A 25349-nucleotide genomic window follows, 5' to 3' on the forward strand; every position below is an offset into this window, starting at 1 on the left:
AGCCATAACAGAGCTTTGTTTTGCCCTAGCTTTTACCTGAGAGAAATTGTTCCTCATTTTTCTACAAAATTGCTGAGATCCTAAAAGCAATTACCTCTGAAAGCAATTTCCTAGTATTAACTTACTAAAAAGAATGACCCTTGTGATGCCAGCCCTGCAAGTTCTGTGTTCACAAATAGGTCATTTCAGGACTGGGAAGATGCAGCCTGTTTGAAGATCTAAACACACTGAGGTTTAGAAACTCTCTGATTTCTGTAGTCTTGTTTAGTTGTTAGTTTTGTTTGTTTGCTTGTCTTCTCCAGTAAAACAGCTGCTGCTTAAACTCAAATAAGCAACCCAACAATTCCACTGATATGCCTGAGTAGATGCTTCAGAGGAATGTGGAAAGAAATAACTACTTCACAGTGAAAATGTCTGTCCCTCAGGGAAACAAAAAAAAAAACAAAACAACAACAACAACAACAACAAAAGTTGGTTGAAATATAAGCTTTAAAGTTTAAAGGCTGTGAGTTTTTCTCATTATTTACTATTTAAGCACTGATTACTCTTTTCGACCATTTAAATGTTAATCCATTATTAAATGGGTTAAAGAAGCTCTGAAAAATTCATGACAGACTTTGTAACTGCCAAAATAAGACTCTCAGAAAGTGTATTTAGAAAGAAGGAGTCTAATTAGTTCATTGGTTAATGAAGTAAATCGTAAGAGATTGGCTATGGAACCAATCTCATTCGTTGCTTTCACTAACTCCTAAAATGTGGTAGGAAGTTTCTCTTCATGGTCTGATTATTGTCCCTTTGAAAAGCAAGAGGAATAGTGTAGTCAGTGTCTGGGCTAATTGGTGACATATTTTGTAGTATGCTGAATCTGTCCTGGCAGACAGGGTATGAAATAGTCTAATGATGCAATATCACAAACATGATATGGCGTAGCCCTTTATGTTATAAAAGGGAAAAGGAGGCAGTGCTCCAATTTCCATTGAATTCCAGTTACAAAAGGTTGCTGGAAGCACCATCTTCTGAGTATCTTTAAAGCTGTTTTCCTTTGTGCTAAAATCATTTCTCAGAATGAATACTGTTATTGACTGCTGTTATATATTTCCAATAACTAATAATTTACATTAATATGCAGGCTAAATGTTGTTCTCTGAAAATACTCAGTTGAATATAGGACTAAACTTCATTTCTTTTTGCAGTCCCTATTCAGCCAGAGACCTTCAATACTGGATCCTTAACAAGCCACCCACCTCCAAAGCATGAGTCACACATACAGTATCATAAACTTCTCATATGTAAACTAGTGGAAAAGCCATGTAATCTACTATCACTGATTTTGTTATTCAGTTACAATAGGCTATGGAAAATGGATGTAAGGTTTTGGCCAGAAGCAGCTGCCAACTGGCCCTGAGCATAATTCAGCCTGGACTCAAGGGGAAGCCCAAGATGACGGATAGGGTAGCTGCCACATCAATATATTGTAGGATGCTGGGTAGAGTAATCACACTCAGCTGTTGCACAGACTAAAGTAAACACAACACTTAGGAAGGACCTGTACTCTTGTTTTAGAAGGAGAAGCTTCACAAACACTTGGAACACAATCCCATTAAATATCAACCAGTGTTTCCTACTTGAGAGTGAACAATTCTACCACAAGATTGGAATTTGGGGCTGAATTACAACAGTAAATATTATATTATTAGGTGAATTTTTTTTTTTTTTAACATATAGATGGCATGCACACTTGAAGTTTTGTATCCTAGCCTCCAGTTTAGTTTAGTCAGATTTAAGTATTACTGCAACACTGTATTTAAGTGAAAGGCCAAAGAAAAAGAGCATTTATCTTATCAGGATATTGACTTTCTTACAGTATCGTTGTACTACTTTCTGAGGATGTAACCAACACAATGTTGTGTTTGCATAGCAACAAGGTAAAGATTTCTTTTTTAAATGCATGATTCCCCAAAAAAGAAAACCAGACACCATGGCAACAAATAGTGGTTCCTCTATCAAATACACTTACGAAAATTGTTCTGCTAGATTTAGGCATCATTATTGAAATGATGAGAGATATTAACAAGCTTGCTTCCAGTTTTCTTATATTCACAAGGATTATTATCACTACCTTATTTATTAGCTAACTATTTATATCTGCACAGACTCCTACAATATTCTTCCTGCTAACCCTTCTGCTCTTTTACCATCTGCCACTTCAGTACTTTAGTGGAAACAGTGAAACTAAACTTGAAAAAAAGGGAAAAGAAAAAAACGCTAAAATTTTGCTAAAAGCAGACAAGCTCCACTCATTTGGGCTTTCATTGCCCAATAAAAACATGGGCAAGCTTTGTGAATACACTTGAGAGTGAGGCAGACAATATATGCACATCTGAACCAACAGGAGAAGTTCTTTGATTTAGTACGTGCTTCACTTTCCTACTGTGGCTTCAGAAAGCAAGTGTAATTCTTTTATAAAAAAGAATGATTCTTTGATTTTAATTCTAAGGAATAAACCACCACTTGCATTCTCCACCAGTGTTTGCTGTCAGAAGAAATATTGCTCACGGAACAAGCATGTAAGATTATCTGAGAGGTGACAGAATGGGATAGAAATAAAAGAGCTGTTAAAAAAAAAAGTATGAAAATCATCTTATGTGGTTGATTGCCAATGTTTGGCTAATGATTTTCACATACTGTCACAATAGGTTTTATTATTATTATTACTGCTATTACTTTTGGGTTATATAATATGTATTTCTCCCCTTTATTTGTATACATGGGGAGATGCCTGATTCTGTTGACAGTTGCACTAGATGAACTTAGTGGTCTTTTCCAGCTGTAATTTTTCTATGATTCTTAATGATTTTATTGGCTGTGGATTACTTTTGAATGTCTTGTGGATCAGTGCTGGTTGTGTACAGCTGGTTTACGTTCTGGTGAGCTGCAATAGGGAGTCATGCAGACTATGAAGAGGGATTTCAATGCGCCCAGCTTTGAGTAACTCTTAAAACTGTGATCTCCCTCCAAAAGATGTCTGTAGTCTGCAGAGCCTTCATGACGGTGGCAGATTCTGACGGTGGCAGAGCCTTCATGACGGTGGCAGATTCTGCCTCCTGAATTTTGATTATTTGTACTGACAAGTGATTTGAGAGCAAAGACATAGAAAGCAAACAAGAGGTCACTGAAAAAAAAAAAGCTTTTAAAAAATTGTTCATTTTAATGAAGCATTTCCAAGCCTTCTAAGAGATAACGTCATGGTATTTTTTTTTTCCTTTGCCTCTTTTGACCTCCTCTTCTGGTCTCAGCTTTGAAGTAGTAACAAGGCAGAATAGGGAAGAGGAAAAAAAAAGACAATAGAGCTGTTAAACATTCTACAGAGCTGTAGTTGTTTAGCAGATACTCTTCAAAGGTAAATATGAGATAATACGATGTTACTCAGCCCTCGGTGGAGGGTGTTTAAGTTAAGATGCATCTTTGTGCCTCATCCCAGCACTGCAACTACATGTGCAGTCACTGAGATGTAGCAGAGGTGTGGGAACTTAATACTCCATAAAAACCTTGATTATGAATCTGTGCTCTTGTTTTATTTCTATCCCATTCTGTCACCTCTCAGATAATCTTACATGCTTGTTCCATGAGCAATATTTCTTTTGATAGCGAAAACTGGTGGAGAATGCAAGTGGTGGTTTATTCCTTAGAATTAGAATCAAAGAATCAGAGACTCAGAATATATCAAGTTGGAAGGGACCCATAGGTATTATCAACTCCAACTCCTTCCTACATGTCAGGTTCTCTGAATGCTGTGCAAATTGCCTCTGATTACTTATTATTATTTTTTTGCTTATTTTTCTTCAAAACTTTCTTCAGTATGATAATGAATGGTCTTTGTTACAGACCCTCCAGAGGAACCTTACATAAAACAGTTAAAGAAAAATCTGATCCAATTCTGAACGTCTTTGAAAATTGTTTTAAAATATAATCTTTCCCTCAGAAAGTGGAATTTCTGTAAAGCTGAGCAAGGCATGCAGGCAACATGGTATAAAAAATGGTCATAAATAAGTCTGCTTTTTATTATAACCCATTTAGAAAGATCTTTTATAGAGCATTCATATCTCTGCTCAAGGCAATCTCTATACCGGTAGGTATAGCTGTAAAATACATACACGGTGATAGCAAAAGGACAGAATTATCTCTAATAATGAGTAGATTAATTGGCAATTTCAGCTCTCATATATGTATACGACCACTTCTTCCAGCCAAGACTGATCAGACATCACCTTCAATTAAATATCACCAGTCAATCCAACCAGCAATGAAGTTTAGAGTCTTGTACTTGGCTATTGTAAGGAACTCTGAAAGGTCAGAAGAGAATTGGCCTCTCTATAAGCTTGTTAAGCAAAAGGCAATTCCACAGCTTTAACCCAAGCCAAATTAGCATTTCAATACAATTGTTTCAAATATGCAATTTTCCAGAATTCACAAACTTCTGTAAAATGAAAGATTTGCCAGATTTCTAAAAGGAATATTTCCATGGAGATCAGATTACAACACTGTTTAGTTTAACACCTGGCTTTTTACCATAAAAAATGTTTGCATCAAAGTATTGCATATTCAATACATTTGTAATTTTTAATCATTGAGTCTTTCCTGTACTGAAGTTTTCACTCATTTTAAAGAAAAAATAAGCGTGGGAGTTATAAAGAGGATTTAACCAGTACTCTGAGTCTCAGTTGAAAAATATCATTCAGAGATTTTCAGGAGAAACTGCAGTTTCAAAAGCATTTTATTCTGTGATGCATTGCTCCGTTTTCCTCCCTCCATCTGTAGAACCGTCCTTCTCTCTTTTTCTTAAGCAAAACATAGCAGTTTTGCTTTCTCTGAGTGGTGCCTGTCATCTTGTGGTATGCTCACCAGTCTTGCCAAATTACACTTCTGAGATTGCAAATGCCCCTAGCTGCCACTGACCAAAGCAATGTGGAGAGCAGCAGATACAAGAAGATTCCTTGGGTGGCCAAAGCTAACAATCAGGTGGTATCTCATGCAGCTTCGCATAATACAAATATCTACGCATGACCTAGCCATTTTGGGCTCACTTTGCAAAACAAGACATAGAACTATACCTTTTCAGGGTTTCTTTCAGCTGAACAGTTTTGCATGTCAGCTTTAGAACAGAATTCATGACTGAAGGTAGTTACTGGATCAAGTGGATAAGGGTGGCCTCCTTAATGCTCTTTCTCTTGTACTAGTTCCATGGAAATAATCTTGATGTACTTGAACACAGAAGAGGAATTGGGAGAGCACTGAAACTGTGCATGCATCAATACCTGAAGTTTGCACAAGCCTGAAGGATGCTGAGGACTTTCTTTCATACAGATCCTTGTGTCATACCTACAGAGAAATGAATTGAGACAAGGTAAGGAATGTGTTAAATAAATATTGCTTTTCTACCTGAAGCTAATACCAGGTCCACCATGGCATTTGGGTTTTCATTCAAGAGAGGCTGTGGATTCTCTGATGTAAATCAGTGTACTTCCTTTTCTTTCTTTCCCACACAATGCAGATGGTAATTTCTTGCTTCATGGTTAATTTACTGGACACTCTTTACTATTCTACTTTGCTATGATAAATTACCTCCCTAAATCTTTTCTTCTTTGTACATCATCCGTTTCCCATTTTCAAAATACAGTCTTGCATATTTCTGGGCACCAGTAGTTAGCAGAGCTGTGTGCAATACTTTGTAGCACTCCTGATAATGTAAGTGTGGTATTGGCTTTAAATATTGCCATCTGGCAACAGAATGTATACAGAGATCTATAAATATGCTAGCGGTTGCTAATAAAACCCACTATAAATCCAGCTTCATGAGTCCTTAGGATAGAAAACAAAACAAAACAAAACTATGTTCCTCTCTCAAAGAATATGCAAATATGAGGTTTCTGCACCTCTGTGCTGATTTCAAATGTTATCCTCTTCCAAAATCAGTGTGTAATCTGCCTGACACTCTGTAAATAAGCACAGAACCTCTATTCTTCCTGTATCTCTGTGCTATCAGGTTATCCAGTTCAGTTCCGTCATGGGCTGCCTTTTAATTTCCAAGCAAACAAGGTCAACAAAGCTGGCAGCTGCTAGTTAATTCACTATAATAAGATTTTGATTGCTTTCCTGGAGCAGGAAATACGCAGAGAGACAAGTACATTATACTTCTGAGTGAAAGTAAAAGACCTATTTCAAGGTCTTCTTTAAACATATTTATATTTAAAGATAGTAATACGAAGCCGTGATTAAGTAAATAATGAGACCTTAACTTCAATCAGCAAGCTGTTATCAACAAAGAGCCAAGAAGAGGGGTTACTGAGAAGTAGAGACCTCTTCTGTTTTCAGTTTTTTTTGTTTTTTTTTTTAATGGGTAGTTTGACTGGCATAGAACCATAGAAAATTTTGGGTTGCATGGGACCTTTGAGATCATCTAGTTCCAATCCCCCAATAGGAAGGAACACCTCCTGCTAGACCAGGTTGCCCACAGCCCCATCCAGCCTGAACTTGAATGCTTCCAAGGAGGGAGCATCCACAACCTCTCTGGGCAACCTGTTCCAGTGTCTCACCTCCCTAACAGTACAGAATTACTTCCTAATGTCTAGTCTAAATCTACCCTCATCCAGTTTAAAACATTTCTGCTTGTCCTACCACTACCTGCCCTTCTAAAAAGTCCCTTGCCATCTTCCCTGTAGGCCCCTTCAGGTACTGGAAGGCCACTATAAGGTCCCCCAGAGCATAATGATGTATTGTATAATGTAATGATTTGCTTTGTCACTGTAATTAAAAGTAAATGGATATCAATGTCAAAAGGGAACAGGGAAGATATTCTCCCTACCTACATTTCAGTCAGTCATATTTCATGTGAAGTCTGATCTTGTAACCATCATAGTATCCCAGGAGTTTTTACTGTAGATAATACTGTACATTATCTTTGTCATCACGTGCCATACTATCACTCCCATCAAGTACTGAAAGCCCATCATGATGTCTCCCAGACCTTTCTTTTCTCTAAACTAAACAAGCCCCATTTCCTCTATCTTTCTTCATATGTCCAAATGCTTTTTGAGCTCTGGCAGCAAGGGATCACGTTCACTGCCTTGGAGAGCTTGTTCCCTGCCCACCTCCCTCTGATTGAAGAGATTTTACTCACCCTCATGTACTTTCCACTGACCTAGATTTAACTTTTATCAGCCAGAACCAGAGGGACAGTGGAATCTGCAGCACTGGAAGTATACATAACTCATCTGTACCATGCCACAGCTGACCACTTGCAACATTTCCTACAGTCATATTTTAGACCTGACTAGGAATATCTAGACGTCCATTCCAAGGAAAGGCTTAATTCTGTACTCTGAACTTCTGAGCCTCAGTGATTCTCTCCAGTGCAGTGATGCATGACAGAATCACACCTATGCGTGCAGCATATGGCTTTACCGAGCATCCCGCTGCTTCATTTCATTCTGATAGCCTGTTACTAAACCACTGTTTTTCCAATGACCATTTGGGAATTTCCTAGGAAGTTGCATGGCTTCATAGAGATAGTTTTCAGTCTTCATTTAGGAAAAGTTTTAAAAGGATAGCCTATATTGGCCCTATTAGACTGCAATTTCAGTTTTGTCTGAGTCCTCTGGAATTCACAGTGCTGAAGAAAATGCAGGGACATGCATATTGCGTTGAGTACTATAGAAAACAGGTCAAAGAAGGGGTTTGAGTTATTTTCTTTAAGGCACAGCCAAAATAATCTAATGTAATGGTGAACTTGTTCATAATTAAGCATTTTTGAACAACAGAAAACCAGCCACATATTCACCTCCAGAAAAATTAAGCTTGCTTTTGAAATGAAATTTGTGCAGATGAAGTTTTCAATCACTGTCTTATTATTATTTTAATGCAACATGAAAAAACAACAACACAAATACTGGACTACTGAATATACAGACCTGAAACTGTGATTTGAATCCACTTCACAAATTATTGTTGAAGATTTAGGGAGACCTGTTTCTCTCTGCTCTAGTTACTGTAATTGCATACACTATTCTTACATGGTATAAAAAAAGAACATGTAATATAAAGCCTGCACAACAATGTGCCAGCTCTTTGAATTTGAAGATTTTTTTTCCAGTCAGAAAGAAAATTTTTATTTAAAATTTCAAGATCTCAATTTAGTTCTGAGGACAGAGCAAACTCTTCCTCCAGAGCAGAGAATGTATTCAGATTATTTGGGATCAGTTTGGATTATCTCTATCTGTACGTGTTGCAAGGAAAGTCTCATTGGACTTCCTTATGTTCTTGCAGTCAATATTTCCATAGGCACAGCACAACTGCTCTTGGGAGGTTTCACTGCTCCTACATATGCACCACAGGAGCAGAGGGATAATGTTACCCAGCCTATTCCAGGGCTTTATCTGGAGATACTGCATGATATCAAGCATTCTTTAGGTCGAGGTCCCTATACAGGACTTAATCCCTTGAGCAGCTTAAAGTTTTTATTATATCTTTATTTTTCTCAATTAGTTGAGGATGCAGATTGTTTTCATGAATAAACAGCCTAAAATGATTTTATATGTCAGATAAAAATAAGTTTGCTAACATACAAGGAAATGGAGGCACACACAGGCTAAGGGAACAGATAAAATGTACTCATGGGTACTGTCCTATGTAGCACCAATGAAGATTTTTTTTCATTTTAAGAGAGTTCAATGCCTTCTTTCTTTACAACATTGAAATATTTTAGGGGTTCATGTCAAATTCAGACAATGTGAAATAGATACCAGCAAAAGTAAGTCGCTACTGCAACATCTACTGCTGCCAGACACAGAGCAGAATTACAGAGAATCATCAGTTTCTATCTCAAAAATAAATCAATACATTTTATAGTTAAAAAGTAAAACTTTTGCCTACTTTGTTTCTCCTGTCAGACAAGTAAAAGCAGGATTTTGTGATATTCAGACATGCTATTTGAGGAAAGAATCGGACCATTTCTTTTTCTGCCTCAGTTGATCCTCATTTTCTAAGCATCACTTAGCCACTGATTAATACACCTGAATGCAACTCTTTTTGATTACAGAAACTAAATGTGAACCAGCACTCAACATAATGTTTTTAATGTTATTATAACTTAACCCTGCCCTCTGTTGCTACTAAAATCTGCAGCAGCAAACAACTCAGATCATCTAAAAGGTGGCATTTCAGAACGTCTTCATCAACAAAAAGGATTTCAGTGATCTTTGCTAATAAGGTACCTAAAATACAATCCACCCCTATATCTTCCCTCCTTGCACTGCTGCAAAATTCGAAGATCTGATCGCCTCTGCAGAAATGAAAGACAAAATGTGTAACCACTGAATAAGTTCAATGGATTTTTACAGTTCTGACTGCATTCTTAGTCATTTTTTGATTTCCAGGCAGACTCTGGAAGGCCTAGGAACACAGATGTTATGTTCTGTGGCTTGATGACAATTGGATATGCTCATTCCTATGCTCTGAAAAGCCTTTCCTAGGAATTTTGTGCCTGAGAGCAAAAGATGACCCCAAGCAGCTGCTCCATGAAAATCTACATTCTTGTTCATTCTCTTTCTGACACTGTAATAATCACAGCAGAAACACTAGAGAGTATTTGTTTGTGGAGAGGTATTATTATTTCATGTTTTCCATTCTTCTTTTTTGTTTGTATGTTTTGATTTGTGTTGTTTTGCTTTGGGTTGTCTTTTTCTTTTTCTTTTTTTCTTTCTTTTTTTTTTTTTTTTTTGAGTCTGCAGGCAATTCTGAAAACCTTGGGTATTTTTATTTTTATTTTTTGGACTGAAGCAAGCAAGCAAGACAAAGAGATCTGTGAACAGGACATCCTGCTTCTCACATCAGTCTACCATTGAGTAAGTTATCCCTCATGGTCTTCTTTGGATAGAATCCTAGAATCTTCAGAGTTGGAAGGGACCTCTGAAGGCCATCTAGTCCAACTCCCCTGCAATGAACAGGGAAAGAACAGATTACGTACAGATCTTACATCAGTGGCATTTCTCACAGGAGTTGAATTGTAACTCCTTGGAAACTGCAAGATGATAAAAAATACTTCTGACCTGGCCCAAATCTATTTTTCAACATTCAAAACCCAAACTAAACATTTATTTATTAATTTATTTTGCTTAATTGCTGGGTAACATTGTAATTGATAGATTAGAGAGTTGGGAGAAGCAAATGCAGCAATTTCTGCTTCAGATGATGCTCCTTCCTTGCTGCATAACCTTGAGCAGAAGGCTTCAACTCTCTGTGACTCAGTTTCCACTCATTATATTGCATGATTGCTACATTTTTACAACAGATGATGCAGCATTATCCCATTCCCACATCAAGCATCCAGATACTATGCCATGATGAATAATATACAGTGCAAGAAAATGCATTTTTTAAAAATGCCCGATACCTTATTCTCATTTGTTCCTGCAATTTAGGGAACATACGTTTCACAGCGCAATGAGCTATTTCTAATATGCCCAGCTGTGCAGGTTGATAGGCTAGAGATAAAAAGATGCTGCTAATGAAAAACAGCTGCTCATTAGTCATGAGAAAACTGGGTAGGATGTTTAGAGATACAATTATTTTTACTGTGCTTGTCCCTTTTACGGTTATACAGAAATTATATTATTATCAAATCATGTTAGACGGTGTCTCAGGTTGAACGTTTTAAAAATGAATGTGGTTCATTAACAACATGATGAATATTTAAGCAGGATTACAGAGCATAATGAACTTCCTTTAATTTTTTTTTTAATAGAGAGGCCCAATAAATTTGCTAATATTTCACTAGCTAATGTTGCAATTAAGAGTGCAGCATCTTTTTCCAGCTTTCCCAACAGCTCTTTTTTTACTGCTGACTCTGAATTTAAGCCTGATGCAAAGGGCTGAAAAAAATGCCTTTTTTTTTTTTTTTTTTTTTGAAAATCAGTCAGAAATAGACTAATACATTAGGTCTGATGCAACAGCTAAGCAGTCACCTTGTCTATAAGAAAATTCCCTTGTAAGGAAAGGAGGAAAAGCCAAAGAATCAGGTCTGACACTCTGTACCTCAAAAGGAAAACAAACTTGAAACCTACTCCAGGGCCTCAATAACTTTCTTGCAGTGAGAGGTCTGACACTGAACACAGTACACAGGTACAGCCCCATCAGTACCAAGTACAGGGGGAAAATCACCTTCCTCCTCCTGCTGACTGCGCTGCTTTTGATGCAAGGCAAGGTGCTGTTGGCTTTCTTGACCACCTGGGTTCACTGCTGCCTGGAGTTCAGCAGTGTTGACAAAAATCCTTAGATCCCTTTCCTCCACATAGCTTTCCAGCCACTGTGCCCCAAGCCTGTCGAATTGCCTTGGATTATTGAATCAGTGCTAAGGACCTTACACTTGATCTTGATGTACTTCATCTCATTGGCCTCAGCCCATCTATCCAATCTGTGCAGATCCTTCTGTAGGGCCTTCCTACCCTCAGGCAGATTGACAACTCCCCCTAGCTTGTTGCTGTTTTCAAACCACCAGTAAAGATACTTCACTTGGCCCCACTACTAACCCCTGGGGAACACCAGTCATGACTTGTTGCCAACTGGATTTAACTCCATTCACCACCACTCCCTTGACCCAGACCTCCCGACAGTTTTTTACCTTCCAAAGACTGTGCTTGTTCAAGCCACATGATGCCAGCTTCTCTAGGAAAATGCTGTGAGAGACAGGGTCAAAGGCTTTGTTGAAGTCTAGGTAGACTACATCAAAAGTCTTTCCCGCATCCACCAAGCCGGTCATCTGGTCACACAGAAGGAGATGAGATTGGTTAAGCAGGACTTGTCTTATGTGAACCCATGTTGCCTGGACCTGATCCCCCAACTCTCCCAAATATGCCATGTGATTTCACTCAAGATGATCTGCTCCATAAACTTTCCTAGCACTTAGGTCAGGCTGATGGGCATGTAGTTTCCCAAATCCTCCTTACAAGACTTATTATAGATGGACATCACATTAGCAAGTCTCCAGTCATCTGGAACCTTCCAGTTGACCAGGGACACTGATAGATGGTGGAAAGCAGCTTGGCAATCACATCCACCAGCTCCCTCAGCACTCTCAAGTGGATACAAACTGGTCATATGGACTTGTGACAATGCAAGTGGAGCAGTATGAGAAAAATTTCCATGCCAAAAAGTAAAAATGAAGATACCATGAAACAAACATCTCTATCTTGGTAGGACTAGAACTGGAAGCAACAATTCCATGATCATGTCTACTCATTTATAAGAAATATTTGGAGTTTACCAACACCTGTCTGCAGAGGAGAAACAGTGAAAAAACGTATCATAACAAAACTTCAATATCAAAACATGCCTTGAGCCAAATTGTTTTCATCCCTTGTATTCTAGGTAAAATAAACAAGAGAAATTATCTGCAGTAACTCAGAATCCTAACCTTGGGACAAAGTCTTTGTGCAAGATGCTGTACAAACGTAAAATAAAAGCAAGTTACAGTCCTAGAAATCTAATAGACTCAATATATAATAAAAGACAGGTAGAAATGGAGACCAGGCAAGGATGAGAAGTTATTATTTATTTGGAGATGAAAAACTTGTTGAAAGACTACTTGTAAAGTTCTTTGCGAGTTTCCAAACAATTGAGAATGTTGAGGTATAATTGTGACTGTTTTACAAATGCAGAGAAATAATTCTCCCCAAAAGTGAGGGTTAAACCACTGGAAAACGCAAATCTGAGAGAGAACACAGCATTTGCTTGGCATTATTTGATTTCCCCATTGCCATGGCTTGAACCAGTGATGATTCAACAAGCTCCTCAATGCATTGCGGCTATCTGGATAAGTGGTAAGAGTTTTGTTTTTTGGAACTACATCAAGCATCTGTCATTACATTCATAGCGCTCCTTCACAAACATCACCAGTTTGCCGCTGTGTGATAAGTTGTGGGGCAATCCAGCTTCATTGGTATTGAAAACAAAGGGCTAAGACTCAAACCTCCACATTACAAAACCCTGCCAAATTTTATCCAGGTAGAAAATACACACCTTAAGTGTTTAAGAGACATCTAATATACATATACATCTACATCTGTTACAAATTAAAGGACAGGAGCTAATAGCCTTACGTTGTGCCAGGGGAGGTTCAGGTTGGATATTACAAAAAAGTTTTTTCTCAGAAAGACTGGTGAAGCATTGCAATAGGTTGCCTGGGAAGACTGGCAGAAGTCACTGCCCCTCGAGGTGCTTAAGGGATGCTTCTGGTGGTGCTTAAGAGGTGCTTATGAGGGACTGAGGGACTCAGTTTAGACAGCATGGTAGGGATGGATTGATTATTGGAACAGATTATCTCAGTGGTCTTTCCAATCTTAACGATTACGATTCTACGGTTCTATGAAATTTGGCCTTCTATCATACAGTAAAGTATGTCAATAATAATAATAATAATAATAATAATAATAATAATAAGCAATTATTGGACCCATTCGTGACCCTGCAAACTTCACAAACTCATCATTTGAGAATCTCAAACACTGCACAAAAGAACTCTATTAGAGTCCTTTCTGATTACTATCTCCGTGCCCTTCTCTACTCCCAGCTTCAGAGGACTCTGAGAAGCTATTGTAGCCTCACTTCAAGCACATGGTAAATCCCTAGCCCAGAGATATCAGACTCGAGAAATCCCACTGGCCATAAAACAGTACCTGGCTACAAGCATACTAATAGATTATTCTTACTTTCATACAACAACAAAACTTGACAAAAATAAAAATTGAGGAGCATAATTTTGCATCATGTTAGGTTGAGACATGGCAACTCGGAAGCTGGAAGTTACTTGCTCTGCTATTTATAAAAAGCTTTTTTTTTACTTACTCTTCCAAGTGAAATGCAAATTATAATAATACGATACAGGCCTGTTCACTCAGTTCCTCTCCAGGTGTTCTCTTGTACCACCATTTTGTAGCCAGACAAGTAGTCAGCCATGAAGCTGAAAATTTAATACAACAATGGCCAATTAGAAGAAGAAAACAAATTATTTTGCTAACTTTGCTCTACACGGAGCAGGAAATACAGAGCACTTAAGGTTATAAGCAGCAGCTTACTTTTATTTTACCTCTAAACACTTGGGGAATGAGAAAAAAAAAAAAGTAAAGTGGAATAGGGACTGTTTTGTTTCGTGGAATTTTGTATTTTTTGTATTTTTTTGTGAACTATGTAACTAAAATTCCCTGGGCTGTTGTGGAACCTCCCAGAGATTTTATAGTTCTTATTACCATTAATTTGCAGCCCTCGTGGCCTGGTCTTTTGTTGTTCTGCCCATAGTTTTACATCAGGACTTTGTTCTGTTGTCTTGACTCCACCACTGATTCATCCAATCCTAGACATTAGCCAGCTTTCAGAGACCTGTGCCATGTTTGGTCAGTACCTTGAGGACTTAAGTCATCTCAAAGTTTAGCAAGTCCTCAGAGTGGAGGCAATGTAAACCAAAGATGGCAGAAAATTCAACCTGATGCTTCTGCCCACAGGCAATAGTAGAACTGTAGAACTGTTAACTTGAATTGAGATTCACTATATTCATGCCAGAATTACCAGCTTTTTTTTTTTTTTCCTTTCACAGTGACCTCCTTCATGTTAGTTTCCCATTTGTTCCTTCCCCTTCAATCACTGGATGAAGTGAAGGGAAGCACAGTAACTTCTGTGAAAATTTACTACTAAAAAGTGGGATTCATGCATGTTTTTTTTTTGTTGTTGTTGATGCTTTTGACATGCTCTACCATGTCCTAGACAATTGAGCTTCTAACATGTATATATTGGTGTAGAAATACACAGATGCTGGATGTTACCTAAATACACATTGTAAATGTTTCTACCTGGGCATCATTTGGAGAGAATCAGGTCTTGATTCTGTTTTTCTATTCTCAACGTAACAGGATTGCTCCTGTAGAAGAAAATCATACACTTTGATCAAACACTTTCAGTAATCATGTTATTAAGGAAGAAAACATCAGAAGTAAAAAAGGCAAACATGTAGAGGACAAGGAGATAAACATTCCTGATTTCTTTATTAACACGCGTAAAAGGTCTAGCTTACAGAATAGAGGCTTTCAGCAACTAATATTTTCCAATTTGTAAAATAAGGTGATTTTTGCAAATGGACTACTAAACAGAGATACCAAAAAATCTTCTTTCAGGTGGACTGTTTATGATCCCAGAAAAAGATAAACCAATCCCAACAAGAACACTTGAATGAAATGGGGATTTGAAACCGATTTTAGAGACTTGTTCCCGGGGCAATGAAAAGCTATCTTAAATAAAAGAATGAGGACATTCCAAAAGAAATACAAGTTAAACTTTTTACTTTAGTAGTGAACTTGATATAGTAATGTAAATGAAAGGCAAAGAAAGGCATATTTAAATATAAACTCCTGGTTTGTGTTTAGTGTACTAGGCTGAAGTGCCCATTGTGTAAACAAGAAGGCTATTAGTTTCAGTTTCATTCCTGCAGTGCAAGGTCCATTTGCCTGAAATGGCTAAATTTTGCTTTCAAAAGTGACTTAGAACTAAACATTCAAGGGAATAGAATACATTTTGGAAAGGAATCTGTGCTGTTTTTATGAAAATGTGATTTTTTAGGCAGTGAGACATAAAATTGTCTGCAATATTCTTGACAGTTGACATGTAAATAAGGATTCAGTAACAGGATAGACAGGATGAGAAGAAATGCCCGCTGATTTGAATTTTTTTTTAATTTTCCCTTGGGGTTGCCTAGGTTGTCTTGTTTTTTTTTTTGTTTATTTCCAAACCAGTCTACTTAACACTGGATATGGCACTTTAAAACAATTTACCTTTTTCATCTGTAAGAGCAGTCAGTGTTGCTAGTCTGGGCACCATGCAGAATGGGTAGCAATGGAATTTTTAGCCTGCTCTACCACTTTTTCTTCCAAAGCACACTAGTAATAGCCAGAGTCACCTTGGCTCCCAGCAGCTTGTGCAATACTTTCTGACATTACTTGGTACATAGACTAAAAGAAAAATACCACTTAGGTCCTTTTGGGATATCTGGCTTAGTAAGTTTATTGTAAAAATATACTGTTACTGTAGCCTATTTTACTGTTTATATGTTGTGGCTTTTTGTTTGTTTGTTTTCTAAAAACAATGTAAGTTATTTTGACAGAAGGAAATTTGTATTCACTCTGAAATACTCAGGCAGATGCCCATGTAGTACTTAGGTAGCAGAAGTAGATACTAGCCACAAAGTCATCATATCTCTGATGGATCTTCTTTGAATACACAGCACAGAAGAATTTCATCTAAAGACTTTTTATTGCATAAGGGTAGAAGCCCATGTCTTTGAAGATTTCAGAGAGGAGAGGGACAAGAGAGGAAAACAATTTAATACTCAAAAGTGCCTGCAAGCAGTACATCTTACAAAGGTACCTCGTGCTGTCATGGATTTGCAACCATTTGACCCTTTTATAACAAACTGTCAAGGTTTTGTGTTTTGATCTCATAAGAATTGACCTTTGGTGGTAAGTTTTCAGCTGACAATGTGCTTGTGATAATAAAAGCACCCTGCCCAACACAGCTTGCACATGTACACAGGCAGAACAGCCTCTCCTGTCAATGAATGATGCAGAATACAGAGGATAGCTTTCCTATCTCAGAGGGCAGTTTCCAATCTGTCCTGTATGCCAGAAAAAAAGAGATCCCTCTTATGCACCAGTTGGCTTAATGTGAGAATGAGGCATTTTGTTTTCAAGTCCATGAACTTAAGAGCTATTAAAAGGAAGCCGCTTATTGACAAACTATCAAATAAATTTGGAATGCATCCTGCTGTGTAGCCATCTGATGAAGCTGAATGGGAAACTTAATCACCCTGGCAATATACTTGCCGTAAAATATGGCCCTTATTGCAGCACTCGGGGTTTATTCTGCAGTGGTGTAAAGAAGGTAAATGTAAAACAACGTATTTCCCTCCTGCACAGAATTGCACATGTACTTATTAGATACAACCCAGCCACAAACAAACTGTTTATAGACTGCCACGCATTCTGGCAAGCTTGATAGCAAAACTGAGTTAGCAGCTTGCAAAAGAAAAGAAGTTTATGACTTCCTTGAACTCCTGTTATTTTAAGTTATTCTTCAAATAAGGAGAGGATCATCAATGGTGTATATCAGTTAATTAGCCCTGCCAGTTTATATCAGCTGAGATGCTGACCCGGTTGTTAATAATTCAGAACCTTTTCATGCTTTGTGTGCTAGTATGGTGTAACTATCTGTAGAGTTTTGCTAATAATGACTTCTTGTATCACCATGTGACCCACTAGGATAAAATCAGAGACGTATTTTGATTAGCATCACAGTTCACATGGCATTGCTTATGTCCTCTAATTGGATGAAAATTACAGAGAACATGACTTCCAATAGCAAAAATGCTTTGGAAGTAATATTTCTAGAGAGAACGAATACTTCTGTACCTGTAACCATACATCTGTCTCCAATCCCATATTCACAGTCAGTAATACTGCACTTTAGATTCATATGCTTCTAATTTCAGAAGTCAGCTGAAATGGAAGACCCACAAATCACACTGTCCATGTAGAATACTTCAACAAATTGTCCTATTTTTATTCCTTATAAAAAACTGAGCAACTGATAATCAGGCCTCAGAGTCAGTGGAAGAGATGGCTGATATTCTGCAATTGTTTAGCTGGAAAATAGGAGGCTCTGAGAAGATTTTATCATTCTCTACAACTCCCTGAAAGGAGGCTGTGGTGAGGTGGGTGTTATCCTCTTCTCTTAGCTAAGTAGTGATAGGATGAGAGGTAATGGCTTAGGTTGTACCAGGAAAGGTTCAGATTGGATACTGGGAAAAATTTCTTCTCAGAAAGAGCGGTGGTGTATTGGAACAGGCTGCCCAGTGGTAGAGTCACTGTCCCTGAAGGTATTCAAGAGAGGTGGAGATGAGACATTGAGGGATGTGGTTTAATGAGCCCTGTGGGGATGGGTTGAAGATTGGACTGGATGATCTTAGTGGTCTTTCCAACCTTTATGACCAATGCAACCTAAGCCAAATACAAGCCTACTTTCACTTTTTCTGAAAGTCTCCAGTTTCCCTCATTCACATGAAGTTCTCCTTAAACCACTTGTTGCTAAGCCAGTATTTACTATTGCTATCACTTGAATACACAATATGCTATATGTGCTACTGTACATCATTAAGATGACAGTAATCAGTCTGCATCTATGTTTGTGTCAAAAAAAAGCAAGTGTCATGAAGGAGAAGCTCATCAGAGCTCTATCAAACACTGTGAACAAAAGGAAACCTATAGTTCAATAAATTCCCAAACAATCCTGTGAAGAAGCAGGGTGAGTTTATACCAGGGAAGGAATACTACACTTAAAACATGTTTTCCTCCTACACTTTTTTTTAATCTAAAAATCTATTCCTTGTCATAGTCAAGATGGGATACAGAAACTGAGTACTGCATCCCATATGGCCATCCTGATGTCTTTTATTCTCACATTATGTAAAGTTGATTTGGTGCTGAATTAAGTGGCATTTCAGCCTTTGTCAAATTTAACTCAGTTAGGCATGGCCATCTAATCAGATTTTTAAGACCTGGCCAAATTTCCAATTGCTCAGATGCATCACCTATGGATAAGCATCAACATCTATAAGACACTTCCTGATGCTCCCATAGACAGTTGGAGACTTGTTCCTATGTCATCAGGGACTAGGAAGAGATTCCTAATTTCCCCAAGTAGTTCCATGTGTTTGAATGAGATACAAAAGCACACTCACCATAACCAAATCTCTTACAATTTTAAAATGAACTTAGATCTTGATACCTAAAAGAAAGTGAGATGTATGTTACCCCATAATCAAAGAAGAGAATGAAAAAGATATTTTCAGAAATCAAGACATCCAACCTTTCCTGCCTAGTAATAGATGGAATAAAGTTGACATATTTATTTGGTGTTATATAGACATAGACTGATTTATAATTATTAATCATATTTTATATCCTATCATATTTATAATGAATATAATAGTTTTGATTGATTGTGCTTGATGATTCGACTAGATTATCTTAGAGATCTTTTCCAAGCTTAATGATTCTATGATTCTATTATAATAAAGGCCAATATGAATTTTCTGGCCAGTTATAGCACTAAAGAAGTGCCTAACTTCTGGGGAAAACAAAGGAGGTTATGGACTGAAAAAGCCTTTAACATCTGGTCTTTTGGTTAATAAGATGAGCTGATGAGATCTTTCCCCATATACTGACCCCTCTGGGATACATCTGCAATGAAATGCATGAGCATTTTTCTCTAAGTACTGCTATGGGCTAATATAGACTTTCACTTCTCAGGAACTGAGTGCTTGTTTTGACTTCACCAGATGTTGGTCAAACACAAGTCAGCTATTTCTGGGAATCACCTACAGTACCATCACTGAGCCTGAGTTAGTAAACCTGGCTGAGAGGCTCCATTCTCTTGGATAACAGCAAGGAATGAGCACAAGCTCCAACAACCATCTGCACTGTACCAGTGGCTGTCTCATCCCCTGAGGCAATGCGGGCTGAAAAAGGCTCTGAAATTCTCTCTTTGAGTTCCAGGTTGCAGTGCTTTGTGTCCCACTAGTAAATCCCAGTACTGTAACTACTCAATGCCCACATGCTTGTCTTTTATCTCCCAGCAGGCAGTCACACACCAGCAGCCCATGAAGGAAGGGAATTTTTTACCATTCATCACTGGATATTGACTTGTACCACAAAGCATCAATTTTACAGCCCCTCCTGGTCACTGGGAGAGTGTTTTGTTTCTGTCTGGTGGCATTTCCAGTCGAAATGACTGTGCATATCCAAGTGCCAAGGGCTGTCGCTAAAACTGTATCCTGTGTGTGTCTAAAATAGGAACTGTATTTTTCCTCCACTGAGGCGACAATCTGCACAAGTAAATTAAGGAAGCCTGAGAGCGTTTTTCAGCTCTGGGGCCAGCAGTGATCTATGTTTCTACAATTAAACTCTTTTAGTCTGTGAAGTGGCTGCATCCAGACTGCCTATTGGGAACTCTTTTGAGGCTGTGCCAGATCTTGGTGCACAGGAATTGCTAGGACAGTGCCCAGACTAAAACCATACCAGAGACCATAGTGAAAATAGATATTAGCAGGTTCTATTGCCTGGAAACTTTTCCTGCACATGTAAATTAGCCATCACAAAACAGCCCTTTTCCCATGTATAATATGAAGTGATCAAAGTATCTTGAAGGAATTGGATGCAGAAGAACATTGGCATGTGGATGTGCAATTAGCATGAAGAAAGTTGTCTCTGTAATCAGTTGTGTTATAGTTCACTGGAATTGAAGTTCCAAGAGTCAAATTTGAAAAGAAAGTACTATTTATTTGATGTCAATTTTAATATAAAAAATTTTGTTACAGCAACTCTCACCATCATAACTGTTAAATAATGAGTATTGATAATAATAATAATTTTACTCTCTGCTGCATCTTGAATATTATATATCATGTTATTATTAATATTTTGTGTGTTGAGTTGTTTTTTCTTTTGAAGGTGATGGGAATGTGAAGTTATCTTTACAAAGCATGGAGTCATTCATTGTTATATTTAACCTTTGTAGAGATACAGAGCAAATGCTCACTCACTTGGAAGGAAATAACAATACTTCTTATTAAACACAATTGTTTCCATGGTGTTGTAGGGCTGAGTGTGCAGAGACAATAAAGTTCTTAGGCAAAATGTCATTTCATCATCTTGCTTTATAATTGCCCATTGTACAGCTACTTTGCTCACAATGTGGGTGGCAGATCTCTATAATAGGGCTTTAGAATCCCTAAATTTGCTAATGAAAAGTATTTAATCCCTTCTTGCCAAGACAAATCTTTAACTGGGAAGTCTGGTAGTGCTGCTGTGCTGCAAGCATTATATAAGATCTAGGATCTGTTCACACACATTTGGACTCCATGGTTACCAGCAATAGTATGCAAGACAGTGGAGGAGCACAAATCCTGAGTTCCTGTCACTGCCAGAGCTGGCAGGATGATCAATGATTTGTATCCTTTTTCTAGACATAGGATTCCACCTCCTTGGTGAGGCAGTTGCTAAAATACAAACACAGTCCTCAGAAATTGAGCTGGTTCACTCTGAACTTAGGGACACATGACCACATATGATGGAAGGAGGCATGATGTTTAAATCATGCTTGCCAGTTAATAGTCCTACTTGTTAGATGGTGACTCTGTGTCAGAGTGGAGGGATCGGGAATTTCCAGGATGAATTTTAAGGCATCAGCTTTCTAGTAAATATTTCATGGAGGAAAGCAGAAAATAGAACAATAGAATCACAGAATGATTTAAATCAGAAAGGACCTTAAAGATCATCTAGTTCCAACCTCCCTGCCATGGACAGGGTTGCCATCCACCAGATCAGGCTGCCCAGAGTCCCACCCAACCTTGAACATTTTCAGGGATGAGGCAGGGATGAGATTTGAACCCAGGGCAGCTTCTTTCTAATGCTGGCATCAGACACATCAGTGAAAAGAGTCTCTGGAAATAAGAAAAGATTTATGGGAACATCACTCAGAGTAAAGAAAATAAATATATCAGAAGATGTTCCAAGTTGGAAGTGACCAATAGAGATCATCATGTTCAACTCCTTAAGGTGCATCTTTAGCACTTGCAGACAAATTATGTGTAAGATTTGGTGATGTAAGATACACCACCAAATCAGGTGTTGTGGCTTTTTGGTTCAGAAGATGACACATGACATCCAGAGAAAGGGGAGGAAATCAGTAACTTAAAATTCTTTGCATTATTTTTTCCTTCTGATTTTTTAAAGAGGTCAATCAGCTGGTGGTAACTTTGTGCTACCAGAAGTTAGCAATCCTGGTGAGTCCTGCCTCTAATCAGCTCTTCATAACACTTGCAAAGACAACATCTTTCTGCCAGAACCAAGCAGATTTAGAACTCAGATCTCAGTAGGCTTATGGGGTGCTACTCCCCAAATCTGACATCATAGCTCTGCCTGTCCCTTTAGGGTGCCTTCTCTTCTGAGTTTGGCAACAGCCTAGCTCCCAAGATCAGAGACACATCTCTGTTATTAATTTTCCTTCATTTCACTCACCACATATAATATTTGAATACCTTCTTGCATTATGTTTCAAGTTTAAGGGCATTCATGAGAACTAGAACCTCAAAACTGAGACACTCAGAATGGAAGAGACGTGTCTCTCCTTTAAATGCACAAGTCTCTTTCAGCAGGAGAGGAATTGTACCCCTCAAGTCTATGAACTATATTTCTATTAATCGTAACGCGAGCCTGTACAACTTAATACTGAGAGAGACATTTATTTTATAGATGCCTAACGATAGGGGAGGTGAGTCCCATTCCCAGTCCCTTCTCTGCCAGAGAAATGTATCAGTTCTTAACAAGTGAGTCCCTCTCACTTGCTTTACTTTACAATCTACACCCATTGAGACGTCCTAAAGAATGTGAAGCAGCCCTGGCAGAAATGACTGTGATAGAAGTAACAGAGACTATTCAAGAGCTTTGTGACTGCAAGTCTCTCTTTGGAGTCAGGTGTGAATTCAATTCCTACAGAGAGAAAGCAGTGGGCTACTGAACCCTCCGTGAATGCTCAAATTAGTAAGATAGAAAACACAGTGATCTCCAGATTCTGCTGTCCTCAAAGAAATCTTCCCAATATCTCATTAATTTATCTACTTAACATTATTTCTTTAATCTTTATTTATTTAACTCTTCAATTACTTATACTCTTTATTTAATATTGACAAGTATCCACCTGAATACAGGCAATCATCAGACAGTTAAAACCAGCTTCACAAAATATTGATGATATGGAAAAAGCCTGGTGATAAAATTACAGTGCATTCAGAAAAGTTATGCTGGGCTGACAGCTAGGGATAAACAGTGTTCTGTGTGTAGAGTGACATATAGATGCATCTACAGTACAAAAATGAGCAAGTGGAAAATAAGACACACCCTTCTACCACACATCATCGTTCTGTAGTTTTCTTTTTTCCTTAGAGGTGAAGAGTGTATATCTGTGCATAAACTGGGAATGATAAAAAAATCCTTTTCACTTTCTGATTGCTCTCTACTGACACGGAATGTGATATAAAAGTAGCCCATAGACTTTATAAAATTCAACAGTGTGGATTTTTGACAGCAATTATTTTTTAATTTAGGATTATTTTTTTTATTGACAGTCAAGAATGAAACAAGGCATAAAAAATAAAAGGGCCGTTTTTTTTTTAATATAAAATTCACGAGTTTCACTGCAGCAGAATTTAATGATACAGATTTGACATAGGAGCAAAGGATGTCATAACAATATATGTGTATTTTTTTCAGAGGATGGGAAATGAAAGAATGAGCTAATTGCATTTTTATCTTAAAAGAAGTTAATAAATTACCATTTCAAAGTGGGATTTACATATTCCATCACTTTGCAAAGATTAACTTTTTCTTTGATAGTTTTTTTTTTCTTTCTCGTTTTATTATTCTGCTTTTTGAATGAGATACTCAAATAAAATTTAAAAAAATACATATCCAAAACTCATTCGCTTTCAGTCATTAAAAGATCCTATGGCACTTTCCACAAGAGCAGAAAGTGTTTTAAACATCAGTGTCCTGGCAAAAGTCCAACTTGGGTAATTACGTTCCATCATGCCTCAAAGAAATCCTTTCCTCAAGCCATAATTTCATTTGCAGACATTGTTCCACACTTCTCTGACTGAAAACGATTGCTCCATGATCTCAGCTACCACATTGCAAGGAGAAAATTGCTGCATTTTAGTGCAAGTAACTGTTTTCTATGGCTCACTGCCATTCAGAACTCCATGCTGTGTACCTGCATCCAGTATGCTCTAAGCAAGTCGTCTGATCACAATAAGCACACAGGTGAAAATCCAGTATGCACACAGATGAAGCCCCCAGTATGCTCAATACAGTTGACTTCTCCAGTAAATACACAGAATACTGCTTAATAGTTCAGAAAACCACAAATTTAATCATTTGTCCTTTGCTGTAAACATGCACCTTATGGCTGCCACTGTTGGTAGCAGAAAAGTAAGAGGTAAATAGAGTTGATGGATTACATTACTAAATTTATTTCTGTTAAAGCATTATAATGAACCATTTATAAAGACAGAATGTCCATAGAAGCCTTTAGAGGAAAGTATTTTCCTGTAAGCAGAAAGCATATCACAGTACTATCAGTTCCTGTGATGAGATCTGAGCCTTGTCCATGATGAGTGTGATGGTGGGAGATCCAATGCCATTTCAGACTGTCTCCATAGAATTCAAGTTGGAGATTATACTTCCCATCTGCATAATTTCTTCTGTTATGGAGTGGGAACAACTTGTCTAATTGTAGACAATTAGAAGATCTACATCCAATCTGAAGTACATTTCAGAATCCCTCAATAACGTCCAAAATCTGCCATATATATATATACTCCTTTCTAAAGACTTTTGTCCAAGAATAGGAATATATTCCCTTATGCAAGACAGTCAACTTCGCATTGCTGATGTTACTTGAGATCAGTTATACTCAAAATGGAGAAATCTTGGATATGAATCAAAACACAGCATGTTAAAATGAACAAACAGCCTGTTGTAGCACAGCGTGAGGAACTGGCCAAAATTGGTTCCCAACGTGAAGAAAATAAACTACACAGGAGTAAAGTGCAGTCCTCTCTAGCATTTTTATGAGCCTGCTTAAGATAAATGGTATACTGAATGAATAAAAAAGCTTGTGCCCACTGATGCCAAGGTCCTTCAGACAACTCAGCACCTCTGGGTATTGTCATTCCTCAGCCTCCAAGGTATCAGCTGGAGACTGATGTACACACAACTAAAGGGATTCAACATCCAAAGCAGTATATATAAATGGATAAAAAGCTTCTCACAGTCTTCAACAGGTGCTACACTAGGATCAAATTCTTAGCATTCCCTCTTGAGAGGGAATTTTTCTTTTTCTGGGTGAGGTTATGCCAGGGGACTATGACTTTTCCAGCTGGGGAAGAGATTATGTCCTAGACTTTGATGTCACTATTTTCTTCCTCCCTAATTAAACAGAAAACTCAGAGTGAGAATAAGAATGAGAGAGCAAGAAAGAGAGAGAAGGGAATTAAGGAGAAGCAGACTGGAAAAGCCAAACAGTTCAAGTCTTTTAATTTAGCATTTAAAAGATTTTCTCTGAGTCTGTTTCTCAGAGATATGACTGTTAAAGAAAATGGATTTTCCTACTTCCAGCCAACTACAATATAGATATATATA

Source organism: Centrocercus urophasianus, unplaced genomic scaffold (assembly GCF_019232065.1).
Source record: "Centrocercus urophasianus isolate 14NV4802_14NV808 unplaced genomic scaffold, USGS_Curo_1.0 seq_11, whole genome shotgun sequence".
NCBI lineage: Eukaryota > Metazoa > Chordata > Aves > Galliformes > Phasianidae > Centrocercus > Centrocercus urophasianus.